At 45.7% G+C, this 15981-nt stretch overlaps 1 protein-coding gene across 1 annotated transcript in view; it reads left to right on the forward strand.

Annotated features, from left to right (window-relative positions):
• The first annotated feature begins 14852 nt into the window (after window positions 1-14852).
• Window positions 14853-15981, forward strand: part of ELFN2 (extracellular leucine rich repeat and fibronectin type III domain containing 2) — a 159630-nt gene continuing 158501 nt past the window's right edge. Inside the window, exon 1 of the mRNA XM_040407313.1 lies at window positions 14853-15069. The gene's annotated coding sequence lies outside the window, so the exon portion shown is untranslated. The remainder of the gene's footprint in view (window positions 15070-15981) is intronic.

Below are 15981 nucleotides of genomic sequence, written 5' to 3' on the forward strand. Positions count from 1 at the left end.
TGTCATGCTGGTCCCGTCAACACGTGATGCCTGCTGATGTGGTCACTGGTTGCAGTGGCGACTCTCAAGTGATTGGCCTTTTAAGGAGTGCAGTGGGGATAGTTTTTTTGAACCCATTCTGAGTCACATATAGAATAATACTGGTTTGAAACCCCTTAAAGAAAAATATAAAAATTACTCCTTAAAGGGTTTGGATACACTAATTTCTGGACCTCAGACTGGCAGGACCTTTGTTGGTGATCATACTTGCCTGATGCCCAGTGCTGGATCCCGGCTCATTTGCTCCCCAGCCTTTGTTGCTTGTCTTGAGTCCCTTCATGAAAACCTCCTATTTGACGGTGTTACAGCCAATGACTGACCCCTGCTTCCCATGCATTATATTAAATGGTCATGTGATGCCAGGGGAGCAGATCTCCACCGTGGCCAGAGATTGTCTTGATGCCACTGCAGCCAAACGTTTTCATGGAGAAACCCAAGACAAGCAGCGGAGGCCGGGAAGCGAATGAGCCGGGACCCAGCACCTAGGGATTATCAACGCGAATCTGGCTAGTCCGACAGGTCATGGAAATGAGTGTACAACCCCTTTAACTGCGTGGGCTGTAGCTTAGAAAACCCCAGCTATATTATGTATTTTAAATTTGGCGACTAAAAATTTCATTTGGCTCCTAAATTTTTCAGGTTAGGAGCCAATGGCTCCTTGATATTTTTTTTAGTCTGGAGCCCTGATTCATTGACAATGATGACATGTTAAGAGTTGGTGGACGTTTAAACAAGGCTGAATTGGGAGAACAAGAACAAAAATCCTCTCATAATACCTGCTCGCCACCATATCACCACTCTGCTCATATGGCACTACCATGAAAAGGTTAAGCACCAAGGTAGACACTTCAGTGAAGGTGCCATAAGGGCTGCCGGCCTTTGGATCATAGGAGCAAAAAGACAAATTACAGCTATGCTGCACAGCTGTGTTCAGTGCCGTAAATTAAGAGGTGAACATCAGCAACAGCTAATGTCAGATTTGCCAGCTGACAGATTAAGTACTGACCCATCTTTTTCTCATGTTGGATTGGATGTCTTTGGGCCATGGATGGTAACAGCCCGCAGAACTCGAGGTGGCCAATCAAACAGTAAACGATGGGCAGTGCTGTTCACTTGCATGAGTGTGCGCGCAGTACACATTGAAGTGATAGAATCTATGGATGCCTCAAGCTTCATCAATGCTCTAAGACGATTTCTTGCCATCAGAGGACCAGTCAAAACACTGAGGTCTGACTGTGGAACTAATTTCGTTGGAGCCTGTAGAGAGTTACAACTCAACTCTAAGCCAATCTAAGAACTTTTAGCAGAAAAGTGCTGTACATGGGTTTTCAATCCTCCTCGTTCTTCCCACATGGGCGGCTCATGGGAGAGAATGATCGGCATCACACGAAAAATACTGGACTCTATGTTTATGGACTTAAACTCCTCAAGACTTACCCATGAGATTCTAACCACCTTCTTGGCACAAGCATCTGCCATAATCAACTCAAGACCACTTGTTCCAGTGTCTTCAGATCCAGAGAACCCAACTATCCTTACCCTAGCTACCCTGCTTACCCAGAAGCTTGGGTCCGTTCCTGTTTCACCTGGAAACTTTAGACGGAAATCTGTGCTTTGATCAATGGAAGTGAGTACAGAACCTTACTAACCGCTTCTGGAATCGTTGGAAGATGGAGTATCTTTCCACTCTGCAAGGACGTAGGAAATGGCAACGACAGTACCCTAACATAAAAGTTGGAGATCTTGTTCTGCTCAAGGATCAGCAAGCTGAAAGAATCGAGTGGCCTATGGGACTTATTGTGAAGAGCGTTCCTAGTGATGATGGCAAGGTACGCTAAGTGGAGGTGAAAGTTGCAAGACAAGGGACTGTAAAGATTTTTATCAGGCCTATCACGGAACTTGTTCTGCTCTTACCCTTTGGAGAATGAACTTATTGCCTAGGCTGCGGAATCTTACCTGAAACTTCAAGCAAGAAGTGTTTGAACTTTAATTGATTCACTTGAAGCCTTAAATGTCTGTTTTTGCATTATTTGGCTGTTCTCTTCGCTTATGTTTTTTAGGTCCTCGGACATCAAACAAATACCGTTGTTTATTTGCAATCATATAACTACCGTTATGTTTATATAGTGACATTTTCAATGCCAGACAGGGAGTGTGCTGCTACGCAGTTAAATCCATATAGTTTTGTTTCGTTGAACTATTCATATATTCATATGTTGTCATATGCTCCCATCTAGTGGCCGTTTTTGGTTATGCACTATGTTTTCTGCTTTATCTGTCATTCATTTCCTTGCTCCACCCCTTCTTCTGTGTACCTCACTTCCTGTGTCTTCATTCTGCTTCTGGGATTTAACAGGTACACTTGTATTTCATGCTAGCTTGCTAAAGCATCATCTTTTGACCCCCTACAACACCGCACAACTACAAAATCCATCTGTTTCTGCTGTACTCTGTATCTCGGCTACAGAATAAAGCAACTTTCTTGGATAAACTCGGTGTTGGTGAGTTCAAGCTATCTGATAAGGATTGTCCGCAGTGATTATATCTGCTCATACAGGCCAGGCATAGAGGTCTCACTAGGGATAAGTCGCTATTACAACAATCTGAGTCAGAATAATATATATACACTGCCTGTCCCAAAAAAAAGTCGCCACCTGGATTTAACTAAGCAAATAGTTATAAGCTTCCTATTGGATAATTACTGCATGGGCGATTTATCTTTCAGCTGGGAACAAGTTATTTAACCCCAACTGGTGCAATGAGTTGCTTCTCATTTCTTAAACAACCATGTCGAAAGACACATCTCGTGGTCGTGGAAAAGATTTTAGTCTGTTTGAGAAGGGTCAAATCATTGGCATGCATCAAGCAGAGAAAACATCCAAGGAGATTGCAGAAACAACTAAAATTGGGTTAAGAACTGTCCAACGCATTATTAAAAACTGGAAGGATAGTGGGGACCCATCGTATTCGAGGAAGAAATGTGGCGGGGAAAAAATCCTGAATGATCATGATCGATTTGGTGAAATCAAATCGAAGGAAAACAACAGTAGAACTCAGGGCTAAGTTTAATAGTGAAAGTAAGAGCATTTCCACACACACAATGCGAAGGGAACTAAAGGGATTGGGACTGAACAGCTGTGTAGCCGTAAGAAAACCACTAATCAGTGAGGCAAACCATAAAAAAAGGCTTCAATTTGCTAGGAAGTAGAGATGGCCTTGCGGTTCGCCCAGCAGTCGTTTCGCAGCGGACTTTAAGTGTTCGCGATTCACCGAACATGCGAACATATGGAGATATTCGCGCCTGCCATATTCTTTTATATTGTGAAGAACTTTGACCCATGACACATCCATCAGGTGGTACAGGACAGCCAATTGAGACGTTTCAGCACATGGACATACCCCCTACCTTATAAGTAAACCTGATCTGGCCGCCATTTTACATTCAGTGTTTTGCCAGTGTAGGGAGAGGCTGCTGTGTGGAGCAGGGACAGACTGTTAGGGACACCAAAGGCTAGCTAATAGGGCCACAAAAGTCCTTTTAAGGACTGGTATAGGTGTGCTATCGATAGGTGTGATATAGAGGGGTGCGATATACTTATAATATACTTTTATAATGAGTCAAAAATACATAGATCTATATAGTGATCACCTGGAAGTTAGGGTCTAGAGCAGGGGTACTCAACTGGCGGACCGCGGTCCAAATACGGACCGCGGCCGCCAGTTGTCCGGACCCCGGCCATCGTTCAGAGCGCTCCTCCTCTCCCGCACACTGTACCGTGCAGGAGGAGGAGCTTACCGGCGCACTTCCGCCTGTCCCACAGCGCAGTGAGACAGGGCTTCCTCCACATGTAGCGCTCCTCCTCCTGCAGACTCTGGCAGCTCTGCTCAATACAGCGGCGGGGCACAGGAGATGATAGTTCTCAGCAGCGCAGGAGGAGTCTCTCCCTCCCCCCTGTGCTGCTGCTGCCCCCGCCGCTGCCAGTAAGAAGAGGCAGGAGGAGGAGGGGAGGGGCTGTGGCCACTGCGCCACCAATGAAGAAAACTGATCTGTAATACAAATACAGGAGGCGGGTGCCGGAATCAAATAGCCGGCACCTGACCTCTGTGACAGGGAGCTGCGATCAGCTGCAGTTGAGTTAACCCTTCAGGTGCGGTACCTGAGGGGTTAATTGTAGCTGATCGCAGCCCCCTGTCACAAAGGTCGGGTGCCGGCTATTTGATTCCGGCACCCGCCTCCTGTATTTGTATAAGAAACGTTGGTGGCACAGTGCGCCCCCCCCCCCAACACCCCAGTATAAGAAACATAATTGGTGGCTCAGTGCGCCCCCCCCCCCCCCCCAGTATAATAAACATTGGTGGCTCAGTGGGAAGTGCCAATGAGGGTTAAAAATAATAAAAGAAAATTAACTCACCTCCTCCAGTTGATCGCGTAGCTGCCGGTCTCCTGTTCTTACTTCTTTCTTCAGGACCTGTGGTGACGTCACTGAGCTCATCACATGGCCCATTACCATGGTGATGGATCATGTGATGATCACAGTGATGTCACCACAGGTCCTCAAGAAAGAAGTAAGAACAGGAGACCGGCAGCTACGCGATCAACTGGAGGAGGTGAGTAAATAATTTTTTTATTTTTTAACCCTCATTGGCACTGCCCACTGCGCCACCAATGTTTATTATATTGAGGGGGGGCGCACTGCGCCACCAATGTTTATTATACTGGGGTGATGGGGGGGCGCACTGCGCCACCAATGTTTATTATATTGGGGGGGCACACTGCGCCACCAATGTTTATTATATTGGGGGGGCACACTGCGCCACCAATGTTTATTATTTTGAGGGGGGGCGCACTGCGCCACCAATGTTTATTATATTGAGGGGGGGCGCACTGCGCCACCAATGTTTATTATATTGGGGGGGCACACTGCGCCACCAATGTTTATTATATTGAGGGGGGGCGCACTGCGCCACCAATGTTTATTATACTGGGGTGATGGGGGGGCACACTGCGCCACCAATGTTTATTATACTGGGGTGATGGGGGGGCGCACTGCGCCACCAATGTTTATTATATTGAGGGGGCCGCCAGACGAAAAAGTCGGACATGTAGTACTTTTAGTCTGGCGGCCTCTCACCGTGCTGCACCGTAACTCTGCCCCCATCCCCATTATAGTCGATGGGCACAGAGCAGCGGCACGGCGAAATAGTGGCAAGATGGATCTGACAGGGTGAGCAGCCTGTCGGATCCATCCTGCTGCAAGTGTGAAAGTACCCTTACTAATGAGCGCTTCCATCATGGAACGCCCATTAGTACAGCCTTTACCTCCACCGCTACTTGTGCTAGTAAAAAAAAATATATATTAATTACGGTACCTCCACCTCCATTTGCTCACGCTGTGGAGAACACTCCCTGCTGACTAGAAGCTCAGGACAGGACCTACAAGACGCCATCACGTTAGAGCACCGGTCCTGAGCGTGCAGTCAGCAGCGAATGTTCACCGCAGCCAGGTGAATGCTAATTTTTTTTTTTTTTTGCAAAAGCAGAGAAGGGGGGCACTAATGGGGGCAATACTCTTACTGGGGGCACTAATGGGGACATTTTTCTTACTGGGGCACTAATGTGGCCATTACTAATTCTGTGACTTACCCGGGGCGCTCCACTATAACGTCAGAGCGCCCCACGCGCATGTATCACATGATCGCATGGCATCTTTACTGTTGGCGTTCAGCTCGGACCTTCACCTGACTGCAGACCCAGGTATGTGGACCTTTAATAAAACTAGTTGAGTACCCCTGGTCTAGAGGCTTGCTAAGGCCATTTTTATATAGGGTAAGGTTCCGGACGGGTTCGCCCTTATCAGGGCGGGTGGTCTGTGGTTAGGCTATCAGGGCCAGAATAGCACCCCCCTGTAGGGCAATATCAGGGACAGTTCTTTGCCCACCCTGTCCTTCAATACCACATAGCCCAGGGATAGATGGTTTTTGCTTTCCCTTCGGGATTCATGGATGTGCACTGGAAACCCCCGGATTGTGGTAGGACATATGGTTTCTGATTTGGTGCCGCCGAGCACTTGTTATTGCCTACCACATCTATGCTTTTTGCTTAACTTTAATAATTTAATTTATTTTTATTTTGAGGGATATCTTTTTCCATTCACACGTCCGCAAAATGGGTCCACATCCACAATTTTGCGGAACGGGTGCAGACCCATTCATTGTCAATGGGGCCAGGATGTGCTGTCCGCATCCGCATTTGCGGATCCGCACTTCCGTTTCCGCAAAAAAATAGAACATGTCCTATTCTTGTCCTCCATTGCAGACAAGATTAGGCATTTTCTATTATTGCGCCGGCGATGTGCGGTCTGCAAATTGCGATGTGCATATCCGCAAAACACTTACGGAAGTGTGAATGGACCCTCATAGTAACATTATTTAAGGTTACGTTTTATCTTTATGTATATTCTAATGGATTGCCTTCCTTGTACAATGTTATAATATACTTTCTATGTTAGAAAGTATATTATAGTGCATTTGTATTGTGCGGCAGTTGTGTGCGGTTCTGCTGCAATACCGCAGGTATATAGAGGGACAAGCGTTATTGGAACAAATAATTTCTACTGGTGTGATATACCAGTCGCCCCCAAAAAAACAGATTGAAGCGGGGTGCTATATACCAATATACTTTCTTTATAGTGCATTTGGGTACTGTATAGTGCATTTGAGCAGGCGCGTACACGAAAATTATATTGCCGATATTTCGTATAGAAAGAATAAATAAATAAATAAATAAATGAATGGAAATTTGAATAATACATCTGGTATGTCACTGTCCATGTTGTGGGACTATTTGTGCACGTCTAGTAATTATTCCTTGGCTGCAAATATGAGCTGAATGTTTTTCAGATTCGCCTGCCATTAAAATGAATGGGACCTGCCGCGAACTTGCGGTTCGCGAACATTTTATCGCGTTCGCGAACCATCCCGGCAGATGTTCGTCCATCACTACTAGGGAGCATAAAGATTGGACTCTGGAGCAATGGAAGAAGGTCATGTGGTCTGATGAGTCCAGATTTACCCTGTTCCAGAGTGAAGGGCGCATCAGGGTAAGAAGAAAGGCAGATGAAGTGATGCACCCATCATGCCTAGTGCCTACTGTACAAGCCTGTGGAGGCAGTGCAATGATCTGGGGTTGCTGCAGTTGGTCAGGTCTAGGTTCAGCAACAGTATGTGCTCCAAGAATGAGCTCAGCTGACTACCTGAACATACTGAATGACCAGGTGTCACAACCAGACAGCTGAGAAGCTCTGACAGGAGCCTTCCAGATCCTCCTCCTTGAGTTTCTTTGTTTTGGTTTCAGTTCCTCATCTCGTTAGTCTATCTCAGCTGTTATGCAGTTGGACTGATTGCTTCCCTTTAAGTTCCTCCCCATAATGCAGTAGTGTGCGGCTTATACAACTTCCTGGAGTGTGTGTGCATGCTGTTCCTATTTCCCAGTCCTCTGCAAGATAAGTGCTGTTCCTTTATTTGTGATTTTCTGTCTGCTGGATTTCAGGAGACCCTGACTCCCTCCGTGTCTGGTGTAGGGAGCCGGTGGTCGTGTCCCCTCACTATTGTAGGGTCTTCAGGTATTAGATAGCCGAGGTACGTGGATATGCGCCCATCCACCTTTGGGCCTTTTTGCTGCCGGAGGGGGCACGGCCCCTCCGTTCAGTGGATGAATTCTTTTTAGCCCTGGGTCAGATATATGATGATCCGGATCGTATTGCTCTGGCTGAGTCTAGACTACGTCTGTTATGCCAGGGTAAACAATCCGCAGAGATATACTGCTCAGAATTTTGGAGATGGGCAGCTGATACTGGTTGGAATGATGCTGCACTCCGAAGTCAATTTTGCCATGGTCTTTCAGAGGGATTAAAAAATGCATTTGCCTTTCATGAGAGACCTACCTCCTTGGATTCTGCTATGTCTCAGGCCGTTCGTATTGACAGGCGTCTTAGAGAGAGAGGAGAGATCTCTCCTTCCTGTCATACTCAGTCCCGGGACAGTGCAGCGGTCTCATTCTGTGCACAGGGGTCTCAGTCGCTGTCAGCCCCTTCTGAGCAGGAGCCCATGCAGCTGGGGTTGATTGCCTCTGACAATAGAAGATTCAGCCCGCATGGGAGGGTTTGTTTTTGTTGTGGAGGTATAAATCATTTGGCAAATGTTTGTCCCTCTAGGAGATTCAGGCAGTCTTCTGGGAGTAATAAAGAAACTCTCCTCCGCAGAGAGAAATTATGATGTGGGAGATAGGGAATTGTTGGCCATCAAGTTGGCTTTTGAGGAATGGCACCATTGGCTAGAGGGAGCCAGACACCCTATTACAGTGTTTACTGACCATAAAAATCTGGCCTACTTGGAGTCAGCCAAGCATCTGAACCCGAGACAGGCCAGATGGTCTTTGTTCTTTTCAAGGTTTAATTTTGTTGTCACGTTCCGCCCTGGGGTTAAGAATGTGAAGGCAGATGCCCTGTCACGTTGTTTTCCGGGAGGTGGGAATTTTGAAGACCCGGGTCCCATTTTGGCTGAAGGTGTGGTGGTCTCTGCTCTTTTTCCTGAATTGGAGGCAGAGTTGCAGGCAGCCCAGTCAGAGGCTCCTGATCTTTGTCCTCCTGGGAGGTTGTTTGTGCCTCTCGCTTTGAGACACAAGATTTTTAAGGAACACCACGATACGGTCCTTGCTGGGCACCCGGGGGCAAGAGCCACACTGGATCTCATCGCTCGGAGATTCTGGTGGCCTGCGCTTTGTAAGTCGGTTGAGGGTTTTGTGGCAGCTTGCGAGACTTGCGCTCGTGCCAAAGTCCCTCATTCACGGCCATCAGGTCCTCTCCTTCCTTTACCCATTCCTTCCCGTCCTTGGACACATCTGTCCATGGACTTCATAACGGACTTGCCTCGTTCCTCGGGGAAGACTGTGATTCTGGTGGTGGTGGACCGTTTTAGCAAAATGGTGCATTTCATCCCTTTTCCTGGTTTGCCCAATGCTAAGACGCTGGCGCAGGCATTTATTGACCACATTGTCAAATTGCATGGTATTCCTTCAGACATAGTCTCTGATAGGGGCACGCCGTTTTTTTTCCAGATTCTGGAAGGCTTTCTGTTCTCGCTTGGGGGTTCGGTTGTCACTCTCTTCTGCTTTCCACCCGCAGTCGAATGGCCAGACAGAGCGCGTCAATCAGAATCTGGAGACATATCTGCGCTGTTTTGTGGCGGAGAATCAGGAGGATTGGTGTTCTTTTTTGTCCCTTGCTGAGTTTGCTTTAAATAACCGTTGTCAGGAGTCCTCTGATAAGTCACTATTTTTTGGTGCATATGGGTTTCATCCGCCGTTTGGGACTTTCTCGGGAGAGGGGTCTTCTGGTTTACCTGATGAGGACAGATTCTCCTCGTCTTTGTCATCTATTTGGCAAAAGATTCAGGATAATCTAAAGAGCATGAGTGAGAGATATAAGCGTGTGGCATATAAGAGACGTGTGCCTGGTCCGGACCTGAATGTTGGTTATCTAGTGTGGTTGTCTACCAAGAATATCAAATTGAAGGTTCCCTCCTGGAAGTTGGGTCCTAGGTTTATTGGGCCTTACAAGATCCTGTCTGTCATCAATCCTGTTGCCTACCGTCTTGATCTTCCTCAGACTTGGAAGATCCATAATGTTTTTCATAAGTCCTTATTGAAATCTTATGTTCAACCTATTGTACCCTCGCCTTTGCCTCCTCCTCCAATTATGGTTGATGGAAATCTTGAATTTCAGGTCTCTAGGATTGTGGATTCTCGTCTTGTCCGCGGTTCCCTCCAGTACCTCGTTCATTGGGAGGGTTATGGTCCTGAGGAGAGGATGTGGGTCCCAGTGACGGACATTAAGGCCACTCGTCTCATCAGGGCTTTCCATAGGTCCCATCCTGAGAAGGTGGGCTCTGAGTGTCCGGAGTCCACTCGTAGAGGGAGGGGTACTGTCACAACCAGACAGCTGAGAAGCTCTGACAGGAGCCTTCCAGATCCTCCTCCTTGAGTCTTTGTTTTGGTTTCAGTTCCTCATCTCGTTAGTCTATGTCAGCTGTCATGCAGTTGGACTGATTGCTTCCCTTTAAGTTCCTCCCCATAATGCAGTAGTGTGCGGCTTATACAACTTCCTGGAGTGTGTGTGCATGCTGTTCCTATTTCCCAGTCCTCTGCAAGATAAGTGCTGTTCCTTTATTTGTGATTTTCTGTCTGCTGGATTTCAGGAGACCCTGACTCCCTCCGTGTCTGGTGTAGGGAGCCGGTGGTCGTGTCCCCTCACTATTGTAGGGTCTTCAGGTATTAGATAGCCGAGGTACGTGGATATGCGCCCATCCACCTTTGGGGTGTTCGCATAGGCTGAGCAGTCAGGGAGAGTGGCAGATCTCATGCAGGGGTCTCCCTTTTGTTCCTTAGTTGTGGATCCAGTGAGTCATTGATTATATTGCATTGTCTTGTTTCCTGTACACCATCCGTGACACCAGGTTATTCCATTAATGGATTTCTTCTTCCCTGATGGCACGGGCATATTCCAAGATGACAATGCCAGGATTCATCGGGCTCAATTTGTGAAATAGTGGTTCAGGGAGCATGAGACATCATTTTCACACATGGATTGGCCACCACAGAGTCCAGACCTTAACCCCATTGAGAATCTTTGGGATGTGCTGGAGAAGGCTTTGCGCAGCAGTCAGACTTTACCATCATCAATGCAAGATCTTGGTGAAAAATTAATGCAACACTGGATGTAAATAAATCTTGTGATATTGCAGAAGCTTATCGAAACAATGCCACAACGAATGTGTGCTGTAAAGGCGGTCTAATGAAATATTACAGAAGCTTGCCTTTTCTTTTTTTTTTTGCGGCAAATTTTTTTTTTTGGACAGGCAGTGTACGTATATATATATATATATATACACACTCACCTAAAGAATTATTAGGAACACCTGTTCTATTTCTCATTAATGCAATTATCTAGTCAACCAATCACATGGCAGTTTCTTCAATGCATTTAGGGGTGTGGTCCTGGTCAAGACAATCTCCTGAACTCCAAACTGAATGTCAGAATGGGAAAGAAAGGTGATTTAAGCAATTTTGAGCGTGGCATGGTTGTTGGTGCCAGACGGGCCGGTCTGAGTATTTCACAATCTGCTCAGTTACTGGGATTTTCACGCACAACCATTTCTAGGGTTTACAAAGAATGGTGTGAAAAGGGAAAAACATCCAGTATGTGGCAGTCCTGTGGGCAAAAATGCCTTGTGGATGCTAGAGGTCAGAGGAGAATGGGCCGACTGATTCAAGCTGATAGAAGAGCAATGTTGACTGAAATAACCACTCGTTACAACCGAGGTATGCAGCAAAGCATTTGTGAAGCCACAACACGCACAACCTTGAGGCGGATGGGCTACAACAGCAGAAGACCCCACCGGGTACCACTCATCTCCACTACAAATAGCAAAAAGAGGCTACAATTTTCACGAGCTCACCAAAATTGGACTGTTGAAGACTGGAAAAATGTTGCCTGGTCTGATGAGTCTCGATTTCAGTTGAGACATTCAAATGGTAGAGTCCGAATTTGGCGTAAACAGAATGAGAACATGTATCCATCCTCTGATGGCTACTTCCAGCAGGATAATGCACCATGTCACAAAGCTTTAATAATTTCAAATTGGTTTCTTGAACATGACAATGAGTTCACTGTACTAAAATGGCCCCCACAGTCACCAGATCTCAACCCAATAGAGCATGTTTGGGATGTGGTGGAACGGGAGCTTCGTGCCCTGGATGTGCATCCCTCAAATCTCCATCAACTGCAAGATGCTATCCTATCAATATGGGCCAACATTTCTAAAGAATGCTATCAGCACCTTGTTGAATCAATGCCACGTAGAATTAAGGCAGTTCTGAAGGAAAAAGGGGGTCCAACACCATATTAGTATGGTGTTCCTAATAATTCTTTAGGTGAGTGTATATATATAACACCTTAATGCACTTTTGTGTGCCTCTGACTTCATATAGAAGCACACAGAGATTTTATTTCACAGATTCTTGCGGAGTCCATAAGAGGATTTAAAATGGTCGGTAGCTTCTGGGGAAGGGGTAAGACAACTCTATGATACAGACCTGTGGTAAGCCTACATAAGCAAGATGTTGAACTCCCTTGAATTCCCAGTAACACCCAGGTGGGTTTTCATTTTAAAAGATGTCATGTGATAGGAAGAAGTCGCACACTTGAATAAATGGCAGAACAGTCTATACTTAATATCAAGGGTTAACCAGGCACCAAATCTACACAGTTTCATACAATGTGCAGTGGCTGTGCCTGGTTTCTGCAGCACGGTTCCCATTCCCTTCAGTGGGAGTAGTGCTGCAGTAACCAGGCACAGCCACTACACAGTGTATAGTGTATGGAGCTGTGTAGATCTGCTGCCTGGTCCACCACCACAGCTAGTAAAAACAGCTTGATTGGCAAGTGCCGGGAGTCGGATCCCATCAATTTGCCACTGTTGACATATACTAAGGTAGGTCATCAATAAATAAGGCCTTAAAAACTCCTTTGACAGAGAGGTTTGTACAGGCCAAATTTTCTGGGATATATGATGTAGCTGTAGCCAGGCTTGGACTGGCCCGCAGGGGTACAGGTGAACCCCCCCCCCCCCCCCAGTGGGCCCCTAAGCAATGTGGACCCCTAGTCTCCCACTTCCTGCACAAGTGGCAGATAACACAGTAGACTCACTGCACTACAGACATATATTCAATGCACAGCACCTCAACCAGCCTATGTTCATATAAAAACCTGATAGATTATTAAATAAACTCCCCAGTTTATTATTATAGACACGATCAGAGCTGAGATGACTTCTAGGTATAGAGGAAAGCTACCAGTATCCTCTTTCCCCAGGACCTACCTTCTCTAAGTTGCTGCAGAGACCCCCATATTCAATCATCTGGTAGCATCTTGCTGCTGTGTGAGCAGGTAATATTTGAATGTATCCGTATGGTGAGCCCCCAAAATAAATTTTACTGGTGAGCCCTAGGCACCCCAGTCTGAGACTGACTATAGCTCCTCCGCTGGTCCTGGACTATCTTTGTAGTTGTCTCACAGAAGCGACTCTTCTGGTGACAATATCAATTCTACTAGTTCATACCATCTATGATACATTATTTTCCCTTCATGAATTTCAGGAAATTCCTCGTAAAGTATCTTCATAAATTTCTATATAAAACCATCATGTTTGGAATGTTTTTGACATTTCAAGCCAACTGGGAACACCACAGGTCAATACTTGGAATATAATCCAATGATATATTATTTTCCTTTGCTTACCCCTTCTAGATATGCTTCTGGATAATCAAGCCTTTTTCTTTTTCTAGAGCTGACTCAGCTTAATATAATGTATTGCTTTCTCAATGCTGTGTAAATAGCTGAGAGGAACATGGTATATTTGTGTCTCCCCGCTCTGGACCTGGTTTACCTTTGAAGGATAATTCCTGTATTACACATTTCACTCTCTCTCTCTTTTATTCGACTCTTATTTAATTTTGATTGATTGATGTGCAGGTCACAGAGGCTTGTTGAAGAGGTCCATAATCTCAACGACACTTCTCATTACGTAGAAGGTGATTCAGACCTAAAAGGAGGATCCACATACTGCGGGACGGGGAGTCTCATCGGTCACCTAAGTGACAACCACAGGAAGAAGAAAAAAATATCTATCTATCTATCTAGTTCTAGTGAGGAAATTATTGGCTGTACTCCAGGCTAGATTCGGTGGTACCTTCTCCAGGGCATAATGTCAAAGACGCAGAGGGCAGCTTATTATATCTAGAGATGTTCTAACACATCAATGATGTTCAGGGCAGTCAGTGGAGTCTGTAATATACTGACATTAACAATTGGCTACCCGTATAGGGATGTGATGAGGTATACAGATGTAATAGACCAATATGTAAGTATGGGCACATGAAATAGAGATGACACGGCATACCACTAGAGTTTTTTGCGGATCCGTCATGGTTCTACAAAAATGCTTCCCATTACAATACCCATCACTACACTGGCTGCGTGTTGTACTTATCTTGTGTGGGTATATTTTACCTCCATTATCTTTTCACCCTCCTGTAATGGTGTGTGTGCCCCCTCCTCTCCTAACACATACAGCACACTGTACACACAACCTGGGCTGCCACCAGTTCCTCCTTTCTCTGTATTTCCTTCCCCGTTTCTCTCTTTTTCATCCTTTATTTTTTTTCTGTGTCATCCCTCTCTTGCATCTCGCTGCTTCCTTTGCGCTCACACAATCTCTGCCTTCACCCTTATTTTTGCTCTCTGGCTTTTCAATCAGGTTTGACCCACAATAATCTCCTCTTTCGCTTCGTCTGGTGCTGCACTGGCTGAGTCTGTTCATGATCTGCAAGGCTTCTGTCCCCACCACTTTGATTTTATGCTCCCTTTCTCTCTCGCTCACTGTGCGCCTATCATCCATCATGCTACTGCCTTTTATTTGCTAGATGTCTCTCATCTCTTATGCAGCGTCTAATGCCTCATTCACACTGCTTCTTTTCTCTCACCCTGTTCCTTCTAGACCTTAGCTATTCTGAATTGGTATAATACAGGATTTTTCTTTTCCGTCTGTCGCCTGCTTCTTTCATCCATCCTCTTTCATCCATCACTGTGTTCCGTTTGCTGTATTCTTTCCCTTTTCTATCCTCCTCCTATTTCTGCTCCCCTCCCTTCTTTTCTCTCTCTCTCTCTCGCTGTGTGGGTGCCTATCTGTTGGAGTAAGACAGCTGGGGAGATCTGGAAAGATTTCTGTCTGGGTGCCTGTCTCTGGCGCCGCAAGGGACACAGCTCGGCTGGTGACACCGTAAAGGGGGGAGCGTCAGTGACAAGAAGAGCAAGAAAAGTGACAGGGACACCGGTTGCTAAGCGGATGAGCAGATCCCTAATGCCATAGAGATGAGAACCAGGGACCGATAATACAGAGACGCTGGTGAACTGCGTGAGTGGTCACATAGATATTTTGTGTCTGTATATATATGTATGTGAGTAAACCTATATGTGTACATGTACATGCATGCCTGACTATACAATGGATTGTGCTATGCCCTGGCTATTTGCTGCATTCTACATATTCCTTTTATTCAATGAGGTGCGAGCATTTTGCAATGTATTACAGCAATTACAGAACGTATAAGTATGAAAACCCAAGTGATAAAGCTGCAATTCTAATGTCATGTCAAACACGTGAATGTTGAGTGTTGGTTTTTGCGATCACTTTGGGTGTGTTCTGATTTGAGATGGGTTCATTTATCAGGGATATTGCCTGTGTAACTCATTACATGTGTCTGGTTGGGTTAATCAGTGCATCTGACTGGATATGCAGATATACTGTATCTCCGCCAGTTAAATGCCAGTGTGTGCAGATCCGTGTCTATGTAGGCATGTGTGCAGTAGTATCCATACTGTCATATTCACCCATGATGCTTTGTGTTTTTTTATGATATTGGCATATGCCAATTATTTTTCAAGGCATCTGCTACCCTGTGTCTCAGCGTAATGTCTTATTGTACGAGTTCCTGATATTGGACTTTATGATGGTTTGTGCAGGTCCAGCAAGCTGTTTAGTGCTGTTTCTGTGTCTTGATTTGTATTCGTTCAAGCCTACTGTATGTGCATCTGTGCTGTTAGCTAATATAGGATTGTGACATAGGTCTACTGCATATTTTCCTGCTTGCATCTGTCCTGTAATGATTGCAGAAGTCCCAGCTAGGATCTGGATCATTCCTGTGTTCATTGGTGTCTGAGGGTAGCCACCTTCTTAAGACTTGGATCAAGACCAGATTTTGTGGATTCCTTTAGTCATTGTTTTTATCTGTTAGAAACATCCTTTCCACCATGTGATAATGATTAG

The sequence above is a fragment of the Bufo bufo genome, chromosome 9 (genome assembly GCF_905171765.1).
Source record: "Bufo bufo chromosome 9, aBufBuf1.1, whole genome shotgun sequence".
Classification (NCBI taxonomy): Eukaryota; Metazoa; Chordata; class Amphibia; order Anura; family Bufonidae; genus Bufo; species Bufo bufo.